This window comes from Sinohyriopsis cumingii, chromosome 3, assembly GCF_028554795.1.
Source record: "Sinohyriopsis cumingii isolate HCF-2022 chromosome 3, ASM2855479v2, whole genome shotgun sequence".
Lineage (NCBI taxonomy): Eukaryota > Metazoa > Mollusca > Bivalvia > Unionida > Unionidae > Sinohyriopsis > Sinohyriopsis cumingii.
Window position 1 is genome coordinate 47,202,901 of NC_142963.1, and position 24,980 is coordinate 47,227,880.

The following is a 24,980-nucleotide window of genomic DNA, read 5'->3' on the forward strand; positions in this document are numbered from 1 at the left end:
CTGCAATCGTAAATTAATCGACAGTCGTAAATTAAATCGACAATCGTAAATTAATCGACAGTCGAAATTAAGATGTAGTGTGTGCAAGCAAACTTGAATGCAAGCTTGCCAAGTCCGCACAAGCATTCAGTTTACAATATAGAAATAGATGGATAAAGAACCAAACTCCTAACTAGCAAACTCGCAGCTATTAAAATGTTTTCTTTAAAAGATGTTACGCTCTGAAGTCTCTCAGATACTCCCTGTCTGTTATGTTTCTACATTAGCCACCCCAACCCACTCCCAAGAAATGTTCACCGTTTCAATCTGCCCATGAAATGAGTTAATGAAAACAAACGTCTAATTTTGGTATGAAAACCGTCATTAATTTGATAAAATCTACAACTGTAAGGACTCAATACATAAGTAAAATTTGAAAAACTTAGCCTTCCTAAACTTGCTGCAAAAACTCCGAACTTCTTTTTATCGATGTAGTAATGTAGCTTTATATCACACTGGCAAAGAATGGAGAAAATGATCAATGCAGATCGAGGGTTTTGCCTTATAATTATATAACGCAGACTTTGCCACTGGTGGGAATATAATTATTTCACTTCACTGGTGAAAAATTTCTTTACATCTACTCAAAAAGGAGATTTCCACTACATATTCATTCAAATAATGGTATATAATTGGTTTTCATGACTTATGTGCAAAACTAAACTGTGTACAAAAAGTGAAAAAGCTATTTTAGTTGTATGGCGCCTCCAAAATTAAGTTAAGACGTCACGGTAACATCCCTAGCAATATGATTAAGGGAGTCATACTACCGTGTTAATCAAACAACTTCTGCGTGACTCTGGTTTTGACAGCCCATGTTTTCCCTATTCCAAAAAACCTCAGCAGAACAGTCATCGTCACCTGAAAGGTCATCAAATGCTCGAACGCGACCAATTATTCTCTCTATTATCCAAACATCACGAAACTCTAGTAATTTCACACTTGCACGGTTTTGTTTCCCAATTATATGATTCACCAATGTGTGTGTGTTTGTGTGTGTGTGTGTGTGTGGATGATTTGGAATTTTTACGTAGCTTACTTTTAGTCAGATCGCTACGAAGTCTGCAGCGTGGCTACACTGGAGAATTATGACAAAGACATGTAACATCATGTCCCACCCAGTCACATAATCCTAACACCAGACCGAGCAGTCCTAACACTAACCTCTTAATGCTGGCGCCAAGCGAAGCAGCGGCTAGTACAATTTGTACAAGTCTTTGGTATGACTCGGCCTGGGCTCGGACCCGCCACCTTTCGCATCAGAGGCAGACGCTCTAACCACTTTGGCCACCGGAGCTGTCTATCTGTTTTTATGAAATAATGATCATTGTGAACTACGAACCTATCTAGAAATTCTCTTCATTCTACCTCTCCAAGGAACAAAAACAACAACAACAGAAAAGAAAGAAAGAAAAAGAAAGAAAGAAAGAAAGCGCCAATTCTGTTATTATTTCCAAGTTCTAACCATTTAGGCCACCGGATTCGCCAATAAGTACTTCTAAGTCGAATGTTGCCTACTTAACGCCCTGTAATATAAAGCACGACCCAAGCACCCGGTAAAACTAATTATTCATATTTCAAAAAACGAATCACGTATACCTAACAATATCTGGAGAATCCGCTAAGTTAAGAAATTAAGGAAGATTCCACTTGACGAAAGTAATCCACGCTGTCATAAAGTCTCGTGAATGCAGTACATTATGAAATCTGCTCCTAGAAACTGGTTAATAACACGAAGTGGGAAATATCTTCCTGATACCGACGTCCGGTAATCAACAAATAATCACAAAAATCTTACCACGCCATAAACGGAGACGTTAATACAAATATTATAACCCTAGGCTTATTGCAATAACATTACGTTATCTAATCAAAATATATTTCACTGGAATCATGCAGTCGTACATTTTATTAACTGGTCTGCAACTAAACATTATACTCGCTTATAAGACGAGTCTGACTGCAAACTGCACAGACCCAGATCAGCTGCCACATAATGCGCCAGAAGATCTGAGTCGGTGCAGTTTGTTAGGAGTAATCAGTATAACAAACAATGTGGACCATGATCTGCAGGCACATTATTCTAGGGCAAATCAGAATCTTTACTGTTTGCAGTTTGCCTTATCTTATAACCAAATATAGACGGCAAAAATAAATCGTTGACTGTATGTACAGACTTGTACTCTGCTATTTTTGCCGCACTGAAATAATGCCGCGAAGTTTTGTTGTTGTTGTTGTTGTTGTTGTAGGGTTTTAACGCCATTTTTCAGCACAAGATAGGCTATACATGGCGGCCAGTATTAATGGTGGAGGAAGAACCCGGGAAAACCCCAGAAAGAACCACCGACCCACGAGAAGCTACTCGCAAGCTTTCTCACATCCCCACATCGGCTGAATCTGTAACGTCAAATAATGCCGATAAATTTTGTAACGTGATTATTTTAGCTTGTCGAAGGGCGCTAAATATTGCCACCTAAAATCAAAATGTTTATTTAACATATGAGGTCGAATGGTTTTTATTCTCATACTACATTGGTAATTACATACCGTATGTACTCACTCATAAGACGAGTCCAACTGCAAACTGTACAGACCCAGATCTGCCGTTGCAAAGTTAGCCGGCAGATATGGGTCTGTGCATTTGAAGTAATCAGTATAACAAACAAGATGTACCCTGCTACGACAGACCAGGATCTGTAATAATTGCTGTTTGACTAGAATTGTGAGAAAGTATAGACAGTATGTGATTTACAGACCAAGATCTGTGATAATTGCTGTTTGACTAGACTTATGAGAAAGTATAGACAGTATGTGCTTTGCAGACCAAGATCTGTGATAATTGCTGTTTGACTAGACTTATGAGAAAGTATAGACAGTATGTGATTTACAGACCAGGATCTGTGCTATTTGCTGTTTGAATAGACTAATGAGAATGTATAGACAGTATGTGATTTACATAGCGCGATCATCATTACGCACAGCATAAAACGAAATGTTGTTTTAGGCCACAACAAATATTTAGCTGGTAAGCACGTGAACTACTGGAAAGACACGTACTGGACATAGTCCATAGAAGCATTGGGATATCCAAGTTTGCAGAACCTAACAGTTTACAATGGTGCCTATTTTATCTGAAGAACAAAATACTTTAAATGAGAAACCAAAAATAAAAAGTTTATGCTTTTCAAAAGAGTCATGGCACGCTCTTGAATGCAATCAATTATCATAAAAGAAATAAGCAAGCTGTAAGGACAACAATGAGAAGACTCGACATTTAATTTTCGCTCAAATGAAAACGAAGATCCCAAACATGACTGACAGTGGATGTTAGTTGGTTTCACTAAATGTGTCAGTTCTGTGCTTAATTTCCTCTGAATATAATCGAAAATATCTAGATCAAACATTTCTTAACAATAACTGTATAATGTTCTTTAAGAAGCCGATTTAATTGCTCTGAAGCACCTTAGTAAAAGCAGGTGGTAGATCTTAATTACTTCACTTCGTCATTTCACGCATTCGCACGCACATAGGCACACACGCCAATACACATGTACACACACATACATATATATGGTGAAATAATACGCATATATAAATATTATCGCGACCGTGTGCAGTTGAGTCTAGATCAATGATGAATTTTCACACATTAATAATTAGTGACGAATGAAAATAACGATAAAAGTATTAACTATCCCCGTTTATTAAATAATTTTAATATGGTACACATTTTCATTGCAATCATTTCTGCTTTCCGTTTCCCCTCTCCTCTCATGCATAAAGGACAAACTACGCAGAACTGTGCAGTGAGACGGAACAAGAATTTGGGTTAAATTAAAACCTTGAAATAGAAATTACACCAAGTAACCTACTAGAATGTATGGTTCGTCGTAACGATGCGTGGGATTTATTTACAGTGTTTATCAATGATACAAAGTTGCAAACCACGTCGACATCACACGATACATTTTTCGGTACCTTGGTACACATACTGTGGTGTGTGTTTCGTTGTTGTTGTTTCTTAAACATATTATAATTTTGTAAAGATCGATTATTAATAATTAAATATGAAAATGTCCAAAGGTCTCTCTCTCTCTCTCTCTCTCTCTCTCTCTCTCTCTCACGACTGAAAATTTGTTAAAGACTTGAACAAAATGAAATACCCTCTTTCCTGATGCATTATATAAATATCATTCTTCTTTTAGTATCTCCTCTTTTGTGTCACATGAAAAAAGTAACGAGACAACCTAAAATAAAATTAATTACGTGCAAAACAAAATTAGAACAGTTCTGATCGATGAAGAATAAATTAAACGGAATGTATTATATAAGACTAGGCATGTGCCATTGGTATCTAGATCTCCATTTTATAGTTTTATTCTATTTTAGCGATTCTCTGTTTGATTATGGGAAGACGGTGTTGGGAAAATATTTCTCAGCCCGAGTGAATAGCCATTTTCTAGAGCAAGTGTCAATGACTGCAGTGTTGATGGGATTTTATGATGGCATGGTTTAGTTTCGTAGCTGAGTTCAAGTAAAAGCCGGATAAGTGGGCATGGGCCAAGCAGTTCCTAATTAAATATAAAACTCTTGATTGGCTGTGTATCTTCATGAGAAATATTTGTGATAGGGACCGTTATTTTGTACAATGGAATAGTTGAGAAGGGGTTGTACCATTACCTTTATCGTTGACCTAATGGTAAATATGGTATAAAGTCACATATGAAATGAGGTTCAAAATCGTGGTTCAGCCGACCGGGATATAGAGTAGGAAAATAGCTCACCGTATTCAGTGCTTGAGTTCCAATTTGTGTTTTATGTTACTTAAGTTCTGACGTTACTCCACGGAATCCTAACATGGAGAAGCCATGCTCGTGTGAGGTTGCCATGCAATTGTGAAGTTGTGCTGCAAATGTGAAGTTGGGATATTTTGTGGTGATTGATTGGCTAAGGGAAAATTCAGTATAGTCTTTGCGCGTTATTAGAACATCCATTTGACAGCGATTGTTGTCGAAAAGTCCTTGGAAATATGAGAAAAAAGGGATTTCGATCCGAACATACGCAAGTGATTTATTCACTTTTAAAAGCTTTTCTTTCTCTTTAGACCCCATTGCGTATAACAATACCTTCGTGCCAAGGCTAAATATCGAAAAACAGTGAATATGGAAAACTGTCTGGAAAATGACACTATTTCTTATTTCATTTGCAGTATGTTCGGTTGCTCCTAGCCCGTGAAATACTATTTACATGTTAATAAGATTGGTTGCAAACCAGTCAACCTCCTCATCCAGGGTCTTAAGAGAATAACATACTCCAAATATTATATGGTACAGGGACCACACAAATCTGATGATCCACTGCTTTCAACACATAGATGAGTCAATGTTTTTGTTACCAGGGGACGTAGGCTGGAAATAGAATGCACACATGAATTCACTTTTGTTGCACTGCTAGCTTCTTTTCTTTTTATGAAGCATCATACCAAATAAGAACAACAGTGTACATGTATGAATAACGGCGTGTCTTGTACTTTCAATGTTTGCGCAACTCTATTTGGATAAATGTAATCACTTGCGTAGAAATAGCATTTGTTACACGCGAAGCAAATTCGATTCCCCTTTTATCTTGAGGATTCCTCCTTGTGTTGATGGAGGGGATGTTTTTATCAGTTATTATGGATGTTTGACAGAATCAATATCTGACAACAGATCCCTATAGACTTGTACACTGCTACATTTGCCGTACTAAAATGATGCCGCCAAGTTATTGTAATGTGATATAATGCCGTCAGGATTATTTAGTTTGTTGTAGGGCGCTAAACATTGCCAACTTTAATCGAAATATTAATTTATTATATGACGTTGAATGCTTTTCTTTTTCATACTACAGTACTATGTACCGTTTGTACTCACTTATAAGACAAGTCCAACTGCAAAATATACAGACCCAGATCTGCGGTTGCATGATTCGCTGGCAGATTTGGTTCCGTGCAGTTTGTTAGGAGTAATCAGTAGAACAAGCAACGAGGACCTTGATATGCATGTGTGCTATGTTACGGCAATTCCGTATCTTTGTTCTTCGCAGTTTGTTGCGGCTTATAAACGAGTACGGACGGTAACAAGAAATCGTTTGCTGTATCTACTTATCAGTGACTAGAGAGGTCCCCTTTGAACTGTTGAGGTCCCCTTTGAACTGTTGTAAATCTATTAATCACGCGGTGAGTTACTCCATGGGTCACAGGATCAGTATCATGGAATTCAATTAAATATTTTGAGGAGGTATCGGACGTAAAGACATTTTGGCTCACTTTCCCCTCATGTTTCCCGTCAAACACAGTGAACTCTGAAGTCTCAGTACTAGAATACAGCCATATGGTATTTTCCAGAAAGAAAGAAGCAACTTTTATCTAAAACAAAATATTCCATTATCAATTTGAATGTGCATTCTGGGTGTTAATGCTTTTCAACATGATTAGTTGCGATACCACCGGCTACATTTACTACGTAAGAAATCATAAAAACACCACACTATCGCCTTTTGCATGCCACAGCATGTTAAGCAGGAGCATCCTCATTCTAATTGTTCCGTTAAGAACCATTATTATGCCTTTATTCTTGTCCGCAGGTTATCCAGTTGTAAGTGTCAAAATATTTTGCAAACATACTCTAAAAATAAATATGATTTCTGGTGGACTGTTTAAATTACACAATCGATTTAATTCGTATTAAGCATACATACATACATACATACATACATACATACATACATACATACGTACGTACGTACATGCATCCATCCATCCATCCATCCATCCACCCATCCATACATACATACTGACATCTAGACTGTTTGTCTAGATAATTTATACAGCTATATAAACGAATTAAATTACAAAATTAATGTACATGTTTGAAATCAATGAAATATTGTATGTGTATAATATTAGTATATAGGTGTAGAACAATGTGCTTCTTATTAGCTTTCTCTGTGCCAATGTGCGTTCTACTATAGTAGCTTAGTCATAAACTGAATCAGATATGTCAAATTCATTCCTGTCTACTCCTAATTTGCAAGAATATGTTGCATGCAGTTATATGGAGTAATGCCAGTAAGTACAAGATATAACAGGTAGATTCCTGTCTAATCTCCATCCTGTAAACAAAATGTAGGAAATCAGTACCTCGCACAAATGCGTCGTCCGTTACATGCTATTACACAGAATTTTACCATTGATTATGAGTATCGTTTCATAAGGGACACAAGGATTCAAACATTTACTTGCTATGATTTAAATTGTAAATAAAATGTATTTTGTTTGTAGAAAAACAGCGGTAGAATGGGAGCGTTTCCAATTGAATGCGCTAAGTTGATAGAGCATATACGAATAGTTGAATTTTACTTCTGTGTGTGCAATCATGAGTTAATGTTGCAGGAGATAATTGAAAAAGAAACTTTTTTAGACTGTTGAGCAACACCAAGTGCGAGACGACCCGTTTACTCATGTGTATTCGAATTTTAATGGAAAACATAAACTACTGACGATATCCATATATCGTTTAATTACATAGAGTTAACAGTGTAAATAGTGCTTGAGAGATATGCTTAAACATAACGATGTCGGAAGGAATGTCTTTATATATTAGCTTCATGTATGTTGGAACGCCAACACTTATTCTAATAGGAGAAAATGGCACCTTTAAATAAGGGCCTAATTTTTTGTTCTCTTTTCTCAAGGAAGATAATAGTCAATATAAAAATAAATTAACTTATAGAAAATATGCACGTTTGCAAGCCTTTAAAAATAAACATAACTTCTTTCTGAGAGCTGGAGGAAGAACCACTGAATTTACTGCAAACCAAATATGGTTTTCTTTATCTTAAGACTAAAATCGTTTTAGAAACGTATATAGATCTGTTTGTGATTACCTTAACAGTTCATATGTATGCCTTATAAATACGTACAAGAACATGGTGTATAATGGTAGTCCTTACAGTAGTAAAAACAAACCTTTTAAATTAGAGGTCCTCCTATACATTTCAAGCACCTGATCACTTACAAGTATTGTAAGTAAGCATGATTTACAAGTAATTGGCAGTATTTGTGCCAAAATCTCGGGCAAAAGATCCTCGTGTTCACCATGCACGCTTACGAAAATAATCAATTAAATAAGAATGCAAGCAACGAATCCCAGTGCAATGTTTTCGTTCATAACCTGGACTCCAGTCCCAAAACGTAATCCTTAAACTATCGTCCATGCTGGTTTATAAGTCGAGTCCAACTAAAAGCTGCACAGACCAGATCTACCGTCGCATAATACTCCGGACGTTCTTGGTCTATGCAGTTTGTTAGGAATAATCAGTACAACAAACAAAATACACCTCCTCTTGTAACTTTCACATCCTAAACGTCATCATAAATTCCCATTAGATAGCTATTTTAGTTAAAGGTAAATATATTTCCTTTCAGAATGACAGCCTACAAGGTTGATCGTTGCGACACACGACTTATCCCATAAAATTTGGCTTTAGATGGGAATCCTAGAAGATTAAGCTCACCAAGCAATGCAAAGGATATAGTCACACCGTCATGACATGCATACAAGTTACGAAGTGTTAAATATAGAGAATATATTGTAATATGTTAAATTTCAAGTAACACTCCCATGCCCATGTCGAGTTGGAGCATTTTAGATATGCGGCGCATGATCTGTTTCTACAGATACGCGAACACTCTAACAACTATTTATAATTAAGAACAGGTTTTAATTATATCCCCTTTTCCCTCTCCTCAAATATGTTAATTCTGACAACTTGTAAGATACAGTGTGTCTCTAATGAATAAGAATATCGAGGAGTTGACAAGTAATTTTAATAGAAGCAGACCGGAAAATACCAGTGCTAACTTCTTCAAGGTAGTCTAAAGTGACTTCCAAAAGCACAGAAACAATAAAAACAACTTCATCACACACCCTCTCCAGCACCACCATCACAGCCTTGTTTGTCATCAAATTGAATAACGTATATGTGCTGAAGAACTAATCAAATACCTCCAAGTGTCTTCTTTAGAAGTACCAAATATGCGTCATATCCTTTCTTAATGACAGAGAAAACAAAATGCGAAGATAAAAATACAGCGAGAACATATTTCCTAAGCATGAGGGTTTCAAGCAGTCAGCCCATATATCAGAATGATGAATTATAATCCGTGTTTATCAGGCCACACTGAATCCGCATTCTACTTAAGAGCAAGTATACATCCATCATCGTTACTACCGTGACCTATGTACCTTCTAGCCTGATTGGGGGGGGGAGCCAGAAACCGTGGACACCACCCCCGATCAGACAGTCACACATGTATGAAAGACTTTTGAAGAATCGACCTGAATCCTTGCTGGTCTTGATTGATAATGTGTAATATTTTTTAAAAAGAAAGATCTTTAGCCATATAATTTGCCACTCATAATTCATTTTCTTTTGTTCATGAATAGGTGTCTAAGTTTACATGTGCAAAGCCATTTTATTGAAATATGTTCTATTTCTTTTAAATTAAAATTAATGCAATAGAATTCAGTTTAGTATAACTGTCTCAATATCTTAAGAATATGGATGCCTTTATGTGATTTAAAATGATACACCTTAAAGCCTCAATGCCGCCTTTATCATAAATTTCACAGTTCTTCCAATCTAACTCAAGCTTGAAAGGAAGGAAGTGACTTGTAAAAATAAGCTATCTGACATAAGCCGCTCTTTAAAAGAATCAAGATGCTAAATTTAAATAATCAGGTTAGAATTAGGAGGTGCCACCCTTTAATTATTTCAATGATGACGCTCGTAAATACCGTTTATTTCCCGAAGGCTTTAAAAGTTGTGATGTGACTTTCGACGAATTACGTAAGTGACTAATCTAATAATAAAAACATTCGCACGTGGCGCACAAACTGATTCGAAAGGGAATAAAGAGAGGCATGCACGCTTCTTTAAGCGGATCTGAAAAGAAAAAGTGTGCATTAGATATTGGTGATCTACAAGGACGCTGGAATATTATGTGAAGGGCGAACGAGGACTGAGGATAATTCGACATAGCGTAATGTTAGCGTCTTATGTTTGCAACGATCGCGTCATCAAATCCTGTGTTTCAGCTTTTGACTGAAATCGTTCACCCACGGGTGTCGCCAAACAGCATCGGATTAATTCGTTTACGTGTGAAAAATGGCTGGGATTCTCAACTCCAGGGAGAAATCCAAGACTCATACTATGGTGAAATGGTGACATCCTCAGGTTTTAAAGGAACCCAGCAAAGTATAGGATCAATATTTGTCAAGATTCAATATTATTCAGTTGAATTTTTACTGGGTCTTTTTCTACCTAAATGATTTTGTTAAACAGGATTCCGTTTGGATTATTTCCTCCATAAATAACTTTACAAACTGCTAAACATATTTCTCATATTATTGTGATATTATTATGATAACTATAACATTAGGATAATAAAGCTATAATTAAGTTCTCGTTTACATATTTTAATCTATGGTTTTGGCCAAACTCCTCGGCCTGATCGCCATTACACCACTAAATCCTTCTTGTTTTAAATCTCCCTCATTCATTTCCATCCACCACCACCGTAAATGTATTTCACATGCCACCCGATACGTCCTGAGTTACAGCCTACAAGCCTGGAATTGTTGATATTTTTAAGGCCTTCAACCCTCAACAACGTATATTTTCGTACGATGCAGTATACGTTATGTCGCTACCAAGCCTTAATAATGTTGTGGGTGCACATGCATATAACTAAACCTTTAAACGTACGCTAGCAGATACGAAGTCAGGCACAACTTTCCATCGTTTCTCCCCTACTCCAGCAAACAAAATGATGTGTATTATTGACCCCCACCCCATCCCCAAAGGGATGAGAATCCATATCTTTGGTAATTTTAAAGTTTTGGGTTACTTTTAACTTCAGAGTCAGTTTGTTCTATTAAGATCTGATGCTCTCTATGATTACTTTTTAAGTCTCTGATTTTTTTATATAAATATTTCAAATGTTGATTCATCTGACAGGGGGTTAATTAAGTTACCACTATTGTGAATAAAGACATCAATATTGTGCATTTTTAACCAAAGTACCGGTGATCACCGCCATATTGGCAGATAACAGGATTCGTTAACATCTGCGTTGTCACTAGAAAAGTAAAATATGCTTATATGTTTACCTTTATAATTTTAGCTTGTGTTTGAGTATGGTGGAATCCTAAAATGTCTGCGTTTCTCTCAGGCACGTATGCGAGGTAGGGGTGATTTTAAGATTATTTTAGAATTACATTTGGTAAAGTGATAAATAATAGTGTGCACATGTATACGTGCTTGGGGAAATAAGAATGTTTAGTTAGAACAAAATGGCATGGTCACTGATAAAAAGCTATGTTCACTGATTTTAGAATTTACATATCAGAATTGAATCTAGCCGAATCCGGTAATATTAGATAATGTATGGCTATATGTTGTAGGATACCGTAAGCACAGGATATAACAACATGATGGCATAGTTCTAGGAATTGCAAGAAATCATTTGACTCGACAAAAGCAGTACAAAAGTGCCTAAAGATAATTGTTTCTATATACAGCTGAAAGATTATCAAATAGAAAAGAAACTTTCTTCAATTATGATTTATCTTATCATTAATTGCAGTTACCACTCATATATGTGTGGTTATGTGTATGGTGGCGGTGATAGTTGGGGCACTGTGGCTAATTTAATTTACATCTGTTAGAGGATGAGAAGAATACCTCTTTAAATAATCATGTGTAGTGTGACAAATTTGGGTTTTATATTTTTATTAATTCCAATTATCATTCATATATAACCGTCTTCATGAAGGGCAACCACATCTGCGAAAGGCGTTTAACGTACATTGTGGCAGTTACAGTAATGTAACATGAGGACGTAACTTTCACACGTCAGTAAGAAATCATCACTTTGACCAGATAAATTCTAATCCCACTTGGCTTTACTCATTCAGCGATGTTAACACGTGCCGAAATATTTTTTTGAATTGTCTTAAACACATTGTAAACCCCATATCCTGATTAACGGCTGAAGTACTGCTATTCAGTTTATTGCTGTTGCAGTTGTTGCTTCTCAACCCACTTAACTAGGGCGAAAGATCCAAGACATCCCGAGATATAAACAACTACAGCGAATGCTGAAGGGTGTACCTTGCTTATAGCAGTCCCAATTTCGGATTTCATAACACCAAGAACAGGAGTTCCGTCCTATATCTAATGACTTCTACACACATTTTTAAAAAAAATAGAAATTAACAATATTATATTGGCAGTGCCAGAAAAAAAAGAATATGCAACCATCCATTTGCTAGTGTACAATTACTATAAGCAACTGTTCTGTGTTTATCCTGTAAGTGTCAACAAAAAATGAATTTGAGGAATACGTCGATGATCATAAATTCAATAAATTGACATGTTTTACCCTACATTTCTTTAGAGGTTTGCGAGTCAGTCGAGACAGACATATCAATAAAATTTGTCAATTCTCTTGAACCTGATGAGTAGAATAAAAAACATGGCAAGATACTATTTGATTTTTACCTGCTGTAAATATTATAAATCGTATATTTTACTGACCTATATTATTAGCTATATAGGGGACAGAGTAAATGCATTCTGCGATTTAAAACTGAAGTCATCGTAAGTAGTAACTTTTACTGAGAAAACTGAATGTTTGGTTAAGTATTGTATTTATTTCTTAGAATGATTCAATTATTGTTTGATCATAAGAGACTGTCTGAGTCAGTGATTTGAGAATATAAATTAAAAACTTCTTATATGCAGTATTCATATATTATATTAACGCACCATTTGATAAACGTAAACAGAAACTGTATTTCAAGTTTTTAATGGGCTAATTTACTTCTAGCCACCTACTCTTACAAGGGGGATAACTCTCTACTGGGATGAAAGTATTCCTAAACACTTGGTAATGGGTAGTGGAATAATGCAGTGTATTTGTTTTCTAATTCAGTTTAGTGGACTTGAAAGTTGCACGTTTCTTCAATCTGATTCTGCTTATGAAAACTGCATTTTCGTAATCATAGGAAGTATAATAAGTTAGTATAGAATTGCAAAATGTAATAATCATGTTATCTAAGTCCAGAAGCAGTCAATGTTTCGTAAATATCTTGGGGCTCAATAGCCGGTTTCATTAGAGAGCGGAAGTAAACCATGGTAAGATCTTTTTGTGTTAAGTCTGCGCGTAAATAGTGGAACCAACAAAAATCATACGATATCAGGGTGTTTACATAGTTTAAATTAAACAAGAGAAATTCTTGTGTTCTTACCAAACAGCTAATATCCTCATCTACTGTAACATAACTCATGTAGATCGGGGTCTATGCTGTTTGTTTTACTGATTACTCATTAAAAAATTGCACATGTTTGTCATTTTACTCTCAGAACATTTAAATTGACAAGAGAAGAAATTTTAAAATCTAAAGATATAAAAAACAGTTTGTCAGTGCTTGGAAATGTGAAAGTATTGGAAATGTGAATGTACAGTTTTAATTATTATTTGTTTCCTTACAGAAAACATCGAATGGCAGGTTTTTGCTTCAAATATTCGTATCAACTTTGTTCTTTTCACTTTTAAATTCCCTTATGAGGACTAACTCAAGATAAAATTTTATCGTAACAAGTTTGAAATTCACTGTTCGTTCAGGCCATTCCGTACATTGTGAAATAATTGATGCAAATAACTTTGGCAGCCTTGCTTCCCTAAAGCCAGTTTGACAAACACTGGCTGCTTGTTGTAATAATTATCAGGAATTTAACTCGAGATTCAAAATGATAGGAACTTTGGTAAGTATCCATAGCATTAGGCGCTAATCCTTACAAAATATACTTTACAAGTTAAAATGGTTAATTTAAAAACAAACTTAAGCGAGATAATGTGAAATGAATTGATGTTGACAATTTAATAAATGAACTACAATCTTTTTATTGCCACGGAGTAAGCAATGAACTATGAAATTTATTGGCTTGGCATATTATGTTATGATGGAATTCTATTCCAAACTTAATTAAATGTCAATTACTGACATGGATTATGTGAGCGACTTTCCTTTTTACGTTTTATTTTACAGGTTTTTGTCATTACAATCAATATGGTGTTATATTAATATGTCCATCACACTGAAAGCAATGATTATGTATGTATGTATGTATGTATGTATGTATGTATGTATGTACTGCTCTGGTGGCCTAAGTTGTTGTTAGAGCGTCCGCCTCGGATGCTTTAGATCGCGAGTTCGAACCACGGTTGAATTATACCAAATATATAAAAATGGTATTAACAGCTACGCTCAGCATTAATCGGTAACTATTATAACTGGTCGGCCCAGTGTCAGGAAACTGTGGCTGGGTGGAATATGATGCTCCGTATCTGCGGCATGATGTCTCAGTGCTAGACATCTCTATAAACAAGGCAGAAATCGCTGCGATATGACTGAAACTTTGTTAAAGCTACCTTAAAAATCCAAATCACACATGTATGGATATACAAGTTTTAACATCACACAAGGACAGTCATCTGTATTCAGTTGCGAGTGAGTTTGGATATACCAGAATAGTTAAAGAAAAGTAAGATAATCCAAAAAAAGCCCTAATGTATAAAGTCGAGTGTCTGATACTTACCGAACACATATAGCACGTTGAAGAACGTATTCGGCTAGAACATCATCACAGGGCACATCTCATTAAAACAAAGATAGCTCTATTACATATCCGAGCCAAAATGGGGAAACAAGGAATGAAATTAATGATGAAACTCATTTAATAGTCCTACTTAAAGAGGTCTGAATTTCATTTTAAACAGAGCATGATGTTTAAGTTGTAGAAGATGCAGAAACGCTTTCATTTAATCACATTCGGATGGTAAAGATGCAGAACCCACATATGTATCAAACAAAAAGTATTTGTCAGCTTAATGTGTATTTGTAAACTGTCATGCTAAACATCCAGACACCTTTTGCGTATTCGTTTGCTCACGCTCTTTAGCTCTTTTTTAACTTAATGATATAAAATAATTATCGTTTTAACTTGTATGAGCTATTTTCATAATCATGATTTCACTCAAATTCTATAATATCACGATTTCTCATTTTAAAATATTTTTTTAGGCAACCTTTGAGCATCAGTGAATTTACTTTTTTGATTTAACTTAGTTCCACGTTAATTACACATTTTATTTTCCGTCAATTTTGAAGAGTCTACAAAAGGTGATATCCATTTACATCGTAATTAGATACGGAACGTTTACAATGATATTAGTTTTTGTTCAAACAAAGAAATCTTATGGCATTAAGATTCGTCGGTCTTTCAGTGGTTGAAAGCAATGCTATCAGCTACAAATAATTATGCAAAGACATGAATGCATAACAACAACTTTGGCTGTTGCATTCGGTTATGTATATCTATACTATGTCTTAAAATAATTTATGTTTTAAGATCAATCTTAATAATAAATTTGCTGGTAATTTTTGGGGTAATTTCCCAAATGATGACTGAGTCAAGTGGGATCTTTTGGGACTCGAGATATGGTGAAATATGTCAAGTGGTAGGTATTGCGACAGAGATGGAGTAGGAAAATATTGCGATCTAGATCCGTAGTGTATGTATAAGACGCAGAAATGGACAAATAATTCATTCTTTGTTTTGTTGTTCTTGTTTTAAAAACAGTCTGCCGATGCATTTAATATTGTGCTAAATATAATTTGAGAGGAGCCACTTGTTTCTGTTATTCACTGGAATTTCAAAGTGCTCATTTACTCTGGATTAACTGTGAATTCATCCAAAGGAGTTTTGGACAAATCCATTGTGGTGGCATTTGATATTCAAGACTACTGGTACATCAGCACGTTCAGGACTTGGAATTCATTTGGAACACTCGAGTTCTTTGAACATGTGTATAACTTATCATTTTTTGGGAATGAAATCGGAATAACGTAAGTTCATCTTAAATGTTCATTTTATAACTTAGATAACAAAATAATTTGTTAAGCTTAACAAAACTTGTTGGTTTTGCTTCTTTCTGTTACTTAGTTTAAAATCATAGAGTTATAACACATTATTGACTACACATATATTATTATTTAAAATAAAAATTAAAAAATTGAAGATAGTTTTCGCTAAGAAAACTATTCGAATCATTAACATAAACTTTGTCGTTTTTTAGTGCATAGTATGTAATCCAGATCCAAAATCGTGTGTGAGAATGTTTGCGTTTTTGTATTAGTAACAAGAAACGTACCATTTCTACAATTCAAAGAAAACTGGCACACACGAGAAGGATGAACAAATGGAAACCCAGAGGACCAACGGAACAAAACGAGTCAACCATCCAGTCTAAATGTTTTCTACCGACGTGTCTATTGTACAATAATGCCCAGACGAAACATTACAAAATATGTCTTGTTATATTAAACACCCCAAGCCAAATAGCCTTCACCGTGCGTAATTCACCTAAACAGTCACGAGCTTATTTGCTTAATAGGAGCAATCTGATTAAAGTCAGACATCCACTATCAAAGGTGATGATCTGACAGCGACCGATTAGGGATCATAGTCTGGTAAACTTTTAATTAGCCAAAGTAAATGCAGCTTTAAAAAATATGAAAGCGAATCAAATCGTTCGAACAAACTGATGCGCTGCAGTCTCCCGAAAGCAAAAATATAAACCTTCATATGATTGGCTGATAAACTTAGCGTTTACAATAAAACAGGTGCCCAAAAAGTGACCCTACGTTATCGCTAACCAAATTTTGAAAAAGATAAGACATTAGAAGGGTCGAGGTATGGTGCAAGAAATGAAAGGATGTGGAACAGATATAAACTTTCTGTCGGGTCGGATTCTGACCCGAGGGCCGTATATTGGACAACCATGCGTTAGATCATGTAATGAAACTGGGACTAAAAATTGCCAAAATACCAAAGAACTATTTCTACAGGAAAGCTTGCCTATAAGTAGTCAGAAATATACGAGAAACTCGTTTAATATATCAGGGTGTTTGTTAAAAATAATCGTTAAATTAAAAGCATTTTAAATGACTAATTCAACAAATATTATATAAAGCAAACATCAGCTAGTGTTACGTTTACAGGCGAATATTAATACACATGATGACCTATAATTTTGGCTTCGAAAACAGAAATGTTTTCTCACCGAAAAAGACAGCTTTCATCTTTTTAAAATCTTTGTGAAAAATGTATTTTTAATTTTGAAAATTCTCGATTGCTTACTCTGTATGCTATTCGCTATTAATCAGTATTATTTACTAACTGAAAATTCTGCTCACAAGAATTTACATATTTCGCATGAAGACAACTTTAATTCAAGACTTGTAAGGTCTGCGCTAGTGCAAATCATCGGCATGAAGTAAGAATATTTTCATCTGATATTGTTGTGTAGGAAATATTTTCTGCAAGTGAGTAGCGTAGTAGGAGGGATTTTTTCTACATGGTGGTGCCTTAGTAACCTTAAAACTTGTATTTTTTTTAATAATTTCACTGTTTATACAGGTAATGATCAATATTGGTTGCGGATAGAAGAGTGCTAGGTGAAGAGAATAGAAAGATAGATAGACAAATGGATGGATAGATATATAGATGGATGGATGGATGGATGGATGGACGGACGGACGGATGGACTGATTGACGGACGGACGGACGAACGGACGGATGGATGGATGGAAGGAAGTAGTGGATCGAATGATTTGATTATTGATTACTAATTGCAAAGGAAAGAGGACATTATTAAGAAATGCAAGATTACGTTAACGCATAAATATTGTACCCTAATGATGCAAAATGTAATTAAATAGAAAAGGAGACATACTTATGTTTTTATAGATTTGTTATAAAAACAACATTATATTGATCATAACAGGTTATTATTTTTACTACACAATAGTTACAACAATCTTATAAAACGTACCTGAATTGCTCAGCGCCCTGTGATGTTGATGCATAATCCATACAGAAGAATAAATGAGAAGATGTTTGTAAGTAGTTTTACAAGGCTGATATTGAGCTGTACTTGTTCTTTAACATTTGCCAAGAAACAGCAAATAACAGGTAGATTCCAGCAAACCTGATGCCTTATGTCCTGCTATTAACTGAAGTAAGCCAGCATACACACTTTCTTCACATGCGTCATAGCTAAACATCGTTGTGAGAAAGCACCGTAGCGACTGACAGACACTTTACGCAATATATCAGTTAGTTACAATACTGCTTTATACACAAATGCATGAGTTAGAAATGGGTTTTCCGGGTTGGCCGAGTGGTCTAACGCGCTCGCCTTTACCGATCACTGTCATCTAACCTTTTTTCCGCCTGGGTTTTAGTCTCGGACTCGGCCAATATGGGTATGTTAGAAAGCTTCCACTAGCTTACCCTGGGTCGGTGGTTCCTCAAAGGGTTTTCCTGTGCTTTTCATCCACCAATAATGTATCGTGTATCATGTGCTGAGAAGTGGCGTTATACCCCAAAACAAGAATTATAAATAGTTTAAGTAATCTTTACCCAACCGTTTCTAATACAAATCTAATGTCGAACGGATAGCTATTATGGCTGTCGCAACCTTCACTGCACTATTATATTGAAAGACGATTTACTATACACATTCCCTGAGCATGCCTTTATCAGAACAGTTATAGAAAATGCAGTCATGATTCAAATTCTCAGCTCTGTGCTTCGCCCAGCCGTGATCAAGCTTACACCAGAACAGGTTGAAATTCAGAAATTGCCTAAGGTATAGATAGTACATTAGTTTCGCGCAGCTCTCAGCTTAAATCATCAGTTCGTTTTATCTCTCTCTCTCTCTCTCTCTCTCTCTCTCTATATATATATATATATATATATATATATATATATATATAATTTAATTGGAGCGGAATCATATGCTTGGATTATTCACCAAAATTACACAGAGTACGTTAACTTTGGACTAAAATATTATTCTGTGATTGCCAAGCATATGAGTCCGCTCCAATTAAATATATAATAATAATGATAATAATAATAATAATAATAATAAACTATCTTTAACGAGGATAACACATTTGGTCATGGCTGACCCATCTGTCATGTGGTCCTCAGATTTTGTAATCGGCTATGTTAAAAAAAATAAAAAGTATTTCAAACAAAATAAGAAGAATTGTTTTTTTACAAAATAACAATAGAAGACCATGTACATAACCAGGTATCGTCGCACACTCAGGACTCTATGACAAATTCATCACTGAGTGACATATTTCACAAATCATCCCACTTGACCTTCCTGGCAATATTGAGTCATAAAATCAGTATATTATCTAAAACTGTGTACATGCTAATTTGTTTAGAATTTAATAAGGTCATAATCTAGTAGAATCAACATCCTCATTATATATCAATCGGACGTGAAATGTCTCTAAAGGAAATTAACATTTCACATTCTTTTCATTCTCTTTAGTAACAACGTTTCTACAAGTGAACAATTTGTTGCACGTAGTATAAATTTTAACAATCGTTTTGTAAATCCGTCATGCGTAGCATCTACAAATGCTTTCGGAAGGACGCGCTACCCAAGATAGTTTCAGATATTTGGGCCGCTACACAACATGGCTTCAGCTGTTTGGGCTGCTACCCAACACGGTCCGGAATGGACTCTTTCATAGGCAAAGTCCAATGAATGTCAGGACTCCTGCGTATTCTTGGGCTCGAGACCTGTTATAATTGGTGGATTGTATTGCCCTTCCATGTTCATTTATAAACTACAAGAACAGTATATACTCAAGATAAACAACTTGATTCTTTAATTTTTCAAATAAAAGTCGCCTAAGCTTCCACACGTTTCAAATGATGAAAACGAGTCTGACTATTTCGATGATGACGACGAAAAAAGTACAACAAATTTGGGAAATGTACATTTTCCACCACTATGGTTTTTCGTTTACTTGGGATCATCTGTTTGGTTTTTCTTACGCTGTATACGAACTTTGGAAAAAAACACATGCTTCAAAAGATGATGTGAAATGCAATAGAGATGATGAGTTATGATTATCTGGCAAATAAGCCATTCATGCCGGTGCCAGGATCATCTGAATTTCTCGTACAGTAAGTCTGTTTTCCTACTAAGTAGTCTGGATGAAAATTATAGTACGTGACTCCTTGGGAATGTATTAATGTGGAGTAGGTGTGAGCGTGATTTTTATTAGAGCCACATACAGTTCCATTGTAAAATGGTTAGAAACAAAATCAGAATATATTCACACAAAATGAAACAGGAATTGGGGTTTTATATAGTGTATAAGCATATGCGAACACTCCCCGTTTCGCTGTCCTAATCTTGACATAAGTATACATTGAATTCTATTCATTTGGCTTGCATTTTTAATAATGCCTCCTCTGACGTACGTAGCCAGTTTTAATTTATATCATCTTTACTCTGACATTATCTATTATATATAATAGAGAAACGCGACAGTAAGACTTAAAATATCCTCTCAACTATAGATTGGTGAGGCACTAAAAACCAATTCACAGATTGTATTCTAACTGTAACCTCCATGAAAATGAATGAGAACCTAAAAACCAATTCACCCATTGTATTCTAACTGTAACTTCCATGAACATGAACGAGAACCTAAAAACCAATTCACAGATTGTATTCTAACTGTAACTTCCATGAAAAAGAATGAGAACCTGAACACCATTTCACAGATTGTATTCTAACTGTAACCTCCATGAAAATGAATGAGAACCTAACAACCAATTCGCAGATTGTATTCTAACTGTAACTTCCATGAAACTGAATGAAAACCTAAAACCCAATGCTCAGGCTGTATTCCAACTGTAACCCCCACGAAAATGAACGAGACCCCAAAACACTAATTCGCAGATTGTATTCTAACTGTAATCTCCATGAAAATGAATGAGAACCTAAAAACCAATTCGCAGACTGTATTCTAACTGTAACCTCCTGGAAAATGAATGAGAATCTAAACACCATTTCTCAGATTGTATTCTAACTGTAACCTTCATGAAAATGAATGAGAATCTAAGCACCATTTCTCAGATTGTATTCTAACTGTAACCTCCATGAAAATGAATGACACCCCAAAAATCAATTCGCAGATTGTATTCTAACTGTATCATCCATGATAATGAATGAGAACCTAAAGACCAATTCACAGGCTGTATTCTAACTATAACCTCCATGAAAATGAATGAGAACCTAACACATAATTCACAGATTGTTTTCTAACTTAACTTCCATGAAAACAAATGCCACTTTGTACAGATTTCTTACTGAATAAAGATCAAAATCCGAATGTACAAATAAAGAATGTACAAATGACGAAAAAATTTTAAATTTATAGAATGTGTGAATACACAGAAGGATTTGGATAATTCTGGTACGTCCATGCAGAAAGCTTTCAATCATACATAAACCGTTCTATGTCCAGTTACCTTGTAAATTTTTCTGACCGACCATTGCCTAAAAATGCATATGAATTATATAACAGCTGTCTTTATCTTGACGTATTTACTCTGAATAATGCAGACACTATTTTTTACTCTAAGGAAATATTTTGTAAACTAACTGCTGCTTTTCATTGCCATTGATCTGCAACTGCATGTCTATGCAATTTTGTTTCCTGCTATGTTTTCTTAGTCTATTACGGACTATAAATGTGTATAAGTTGTTGTTTATTGTATAATTTTCTTTTTATTTTAATTGAGTGATAAAAATTATTATCCGCAGAGTCGGTTTGGGCTGTTGTAATGAAAAAAGTGGTCTTCTTATATATCAGTGATCAAATTAAGAATTATATGGTCCACACTTTAAGGGATTTCTCTTACATTTGTGACGAAAGATTTTCAGCCGTATGATTCGATCAATGTTAACTGAATATTTATTTGTTCGAAAAATGAGATGCAAGTCTACCTGTCTAAACATTGATTTTTTTATTGATGCATTTCTTGCTACAGTTGTTTGACTGATAAGTATCCGTAATTGAAAAGAGTAAAAGACCCCATTCGTCACTATTTGAGTAAATTCATTTTTACTGCTTGAGTAAAACAAATCATTCATTTCGTCGTGTGAAATTGCTGTGAATCAGTCACCTTTACCCTTATTATGTGTAAGGTCATTTATTTGTATTTTCATTTGTTACATGATTAGTTTCGTGTGGATTATGTTAATTTGTCCAATATTTGGACCTTATACACGCACGTATTAATCATAATTCTTTTCTCATTCAAGTCATTCATCATCAAACATTGTATTTGTATCACCATCAAAAGAGTTATGCTATAAATCCGAAATCCAACCTGGTTATCTTGTTACATATATATTGGTGGTGTACTGATGAGTAACGTTCTGGCTGGTCCGGTTGATGCTTTCATTTTACCTGACAGATGATTTGCCACTTTAACAGGTTTCAGTATCATACCAACATCTGTGTCAGTATAAATGTCTAAGATAACGGACATCTGCGTTCTGCTCTTTGCAATACTCAGTATTACAAAAAGACATCTATGCACGGATCTATACAGTAGTCAGAATTACAAAAGTAATTATCCCGTAAGTTCATATCATGTACACATGCATAGGACATATTGATTCCGTTGCTGTCATGGATAATGAGTCTAGTAACACGAGGTCTCTTTTGATGAACTTTTGTTGCTAAATTTAATAATAACACGTCAAGATCTGGAGCAAAGATAGACATTGAAACAAATATTGAAAGAGAATTAAGTATATACCAAATTATAACTTTTTACGACACTATGGTCTTATCCCAAGTAGCAGAAAAGAGCGCAACCCAAAAAGTGTTGTAAAATTCAATAAGTAATTTATTTACATAGAACAAAAAAGTGAACACTAAAAAGAACTTACAGAATCGTGAATGAAATACCAGTCCTAAAGGTTTCATCACAAGTCTAAGTGTATAAAGTTCCAACTGAATTGCAGTGTTATTCCGAATAAATTCCGATATTCAATGTGTTGATGTGCTTGTAGTCTTAAATGTACTAATGTGCCAATGGCCTAGAGTGCGACGTTGTGCTAACAGCTTTTTGATATATCAATAATTCCAAATGACCCTGTCTGAATTTACTATAATTCCAAAATAACATTTCTGTGCAAGAAATATCCCTCTACTTGAAGTAGGTCACAATTACCATTTCCTGAAAACACTGTTCCTTAACAGAAATATTCCATTCTTGCAGATTCTAATGTCAGAATTAAGACTGTCCCTTTAACTCAAATTGAGATAAACGTGTTCACTACTAAAATAATCTGAAAAAATTAATATTTTCCAAAAACAAACTATTAGCTTTGGATTATGTTGCTAACAAGATAAATGTCCATCGTCAGGTACGCCAGTAACTTAATTTTGGACACGGTCGAGTACAAAGTACAGCTGTACATAACATATAATCATTGAGAAAAACCAGAACATAGTACAAATTAATTACGTATAACAGTTTACAATTTCTATTAGTTTCAGGTTCAAAACGTCACAGCCTGTAATTTTCAACAATATTTTATCTTTAGAAAGTTACAATCTACTTCCTCTAAATGAGAGCTGGGAAAAGTACATCATACCATGTACATGCATTATACTTCTTTATGACATAACATTATATTTTAGCGTTTCTACACGAGAGGAAAGTATATATCCACAGGACTGTTACACATGGCATAGTGCTTTAATACTCTTTTTCTAGAGATTTTTGTTCCCTAATGAACAATAATTGATATATCATAACCTTGATTTTATATCAGACGTGATTTGTAATCTCACAAAAGCACATCTCGTGCAAGGTAAGACAACACATTTATTTCTGGCTCATTGAAAACAACATGCGGTCAAACGTTCGTAATGCTAGCGGTCTCTGGTAAGGTAAAACAATTATAATAAACAACCAAGTACGGTTACTATCTATATTCACGTTCTGTCACACTCTGCATTCTACTTGCCATTTAACTACTCTGCGCTCGGATTATACTGTTTTGTTTAATTGGTTTTAATGGTACTCTCAACAAATTTACTATTTTATGCCATGGAATCGGGAAATAAGTACTTTTGCCAATGGACATAGTGAGGCAGCCGACCTGGCTGGCCTGGTCGAGTACTAAAAAAGCGATCATTGGATTTCAAACCTGAAGCTCTACCAACTGAACACCCATGCATTCTACATAGGCTGGTGCGTATTCATAAATGCATTCATCGATACAAAACTATTGTTTTGACCTAATTTGATCAAGTAACTATAGTTATCACAAGAGTGCTCTCTGGTATAAATTTATATATGCCATCATTGTTTTCGCAAGATTTTCCTGTTGCTCTCTGTATGATTAATTTTAAACTTTCAAACACCAAGGGGTTCAAAAGCACAAAATCAGCCACCAACTCACATACACAGCTTAATCACCAGGAATTGATTTTGTAACTCTCACCAATGGGAACACTTTCTTATATTGTGTAATAGCAACCACTTCTAGGTGTGTATAAATTTGGACCCGTATATAAACTAATTACGCTGTCGCCAAGTTTACACGTTTCATCATAATTAATCGTATGCATGGGTATATTTCATACGTATATGCTACTAGTTAAAACACTAATCTCTCCGTTTTCTTTTTTTTTTTTTTTTTTGTTTTTTTTTTTTTTTTTTTTTTTACAATAACTTATAACCTTCCAGTTAGTTGCAAGATTATAAAATTGACGAATGATATATGTCGAAACAAAACGAAATTATATGCATCAGTTCCATGTTTGTATCTCTTATGAACCTTTAAATAATCGTTTCTCAAATTCGTGCACGTATCTGAAAAATAACATAAAGAATGACTTTGAAATCCTTGTACAATGAAA

General features: G+C 35.0%; 1 protein-coding gene across 2 annotated transcripts in view; it reads right to left on the reverse strand.

The window, feature by feature from the left end:
* LOC149802800 (serine/threonine-protein kinase SBK1-like) overlaps positions 1 to 18,426 on the reverse strand; it is an 84,321-nt gene extending 65,895 nt beyond the window's left edge. For both annotated transcript variants that reach the window (XM_089952234.1, XM_089952233.1), the window contains exon 1: positions 18,044 to 18,426. The gene's annotated coding sequence lies outside the window, so the exon portion shown is untranslated. The remainder of the gene's footprint in view (positions 1 to 18,043) is intronic.
* Between the last annotated feature and the right edge of the window lie 6,554 nt (positions 18,427 to 24,980).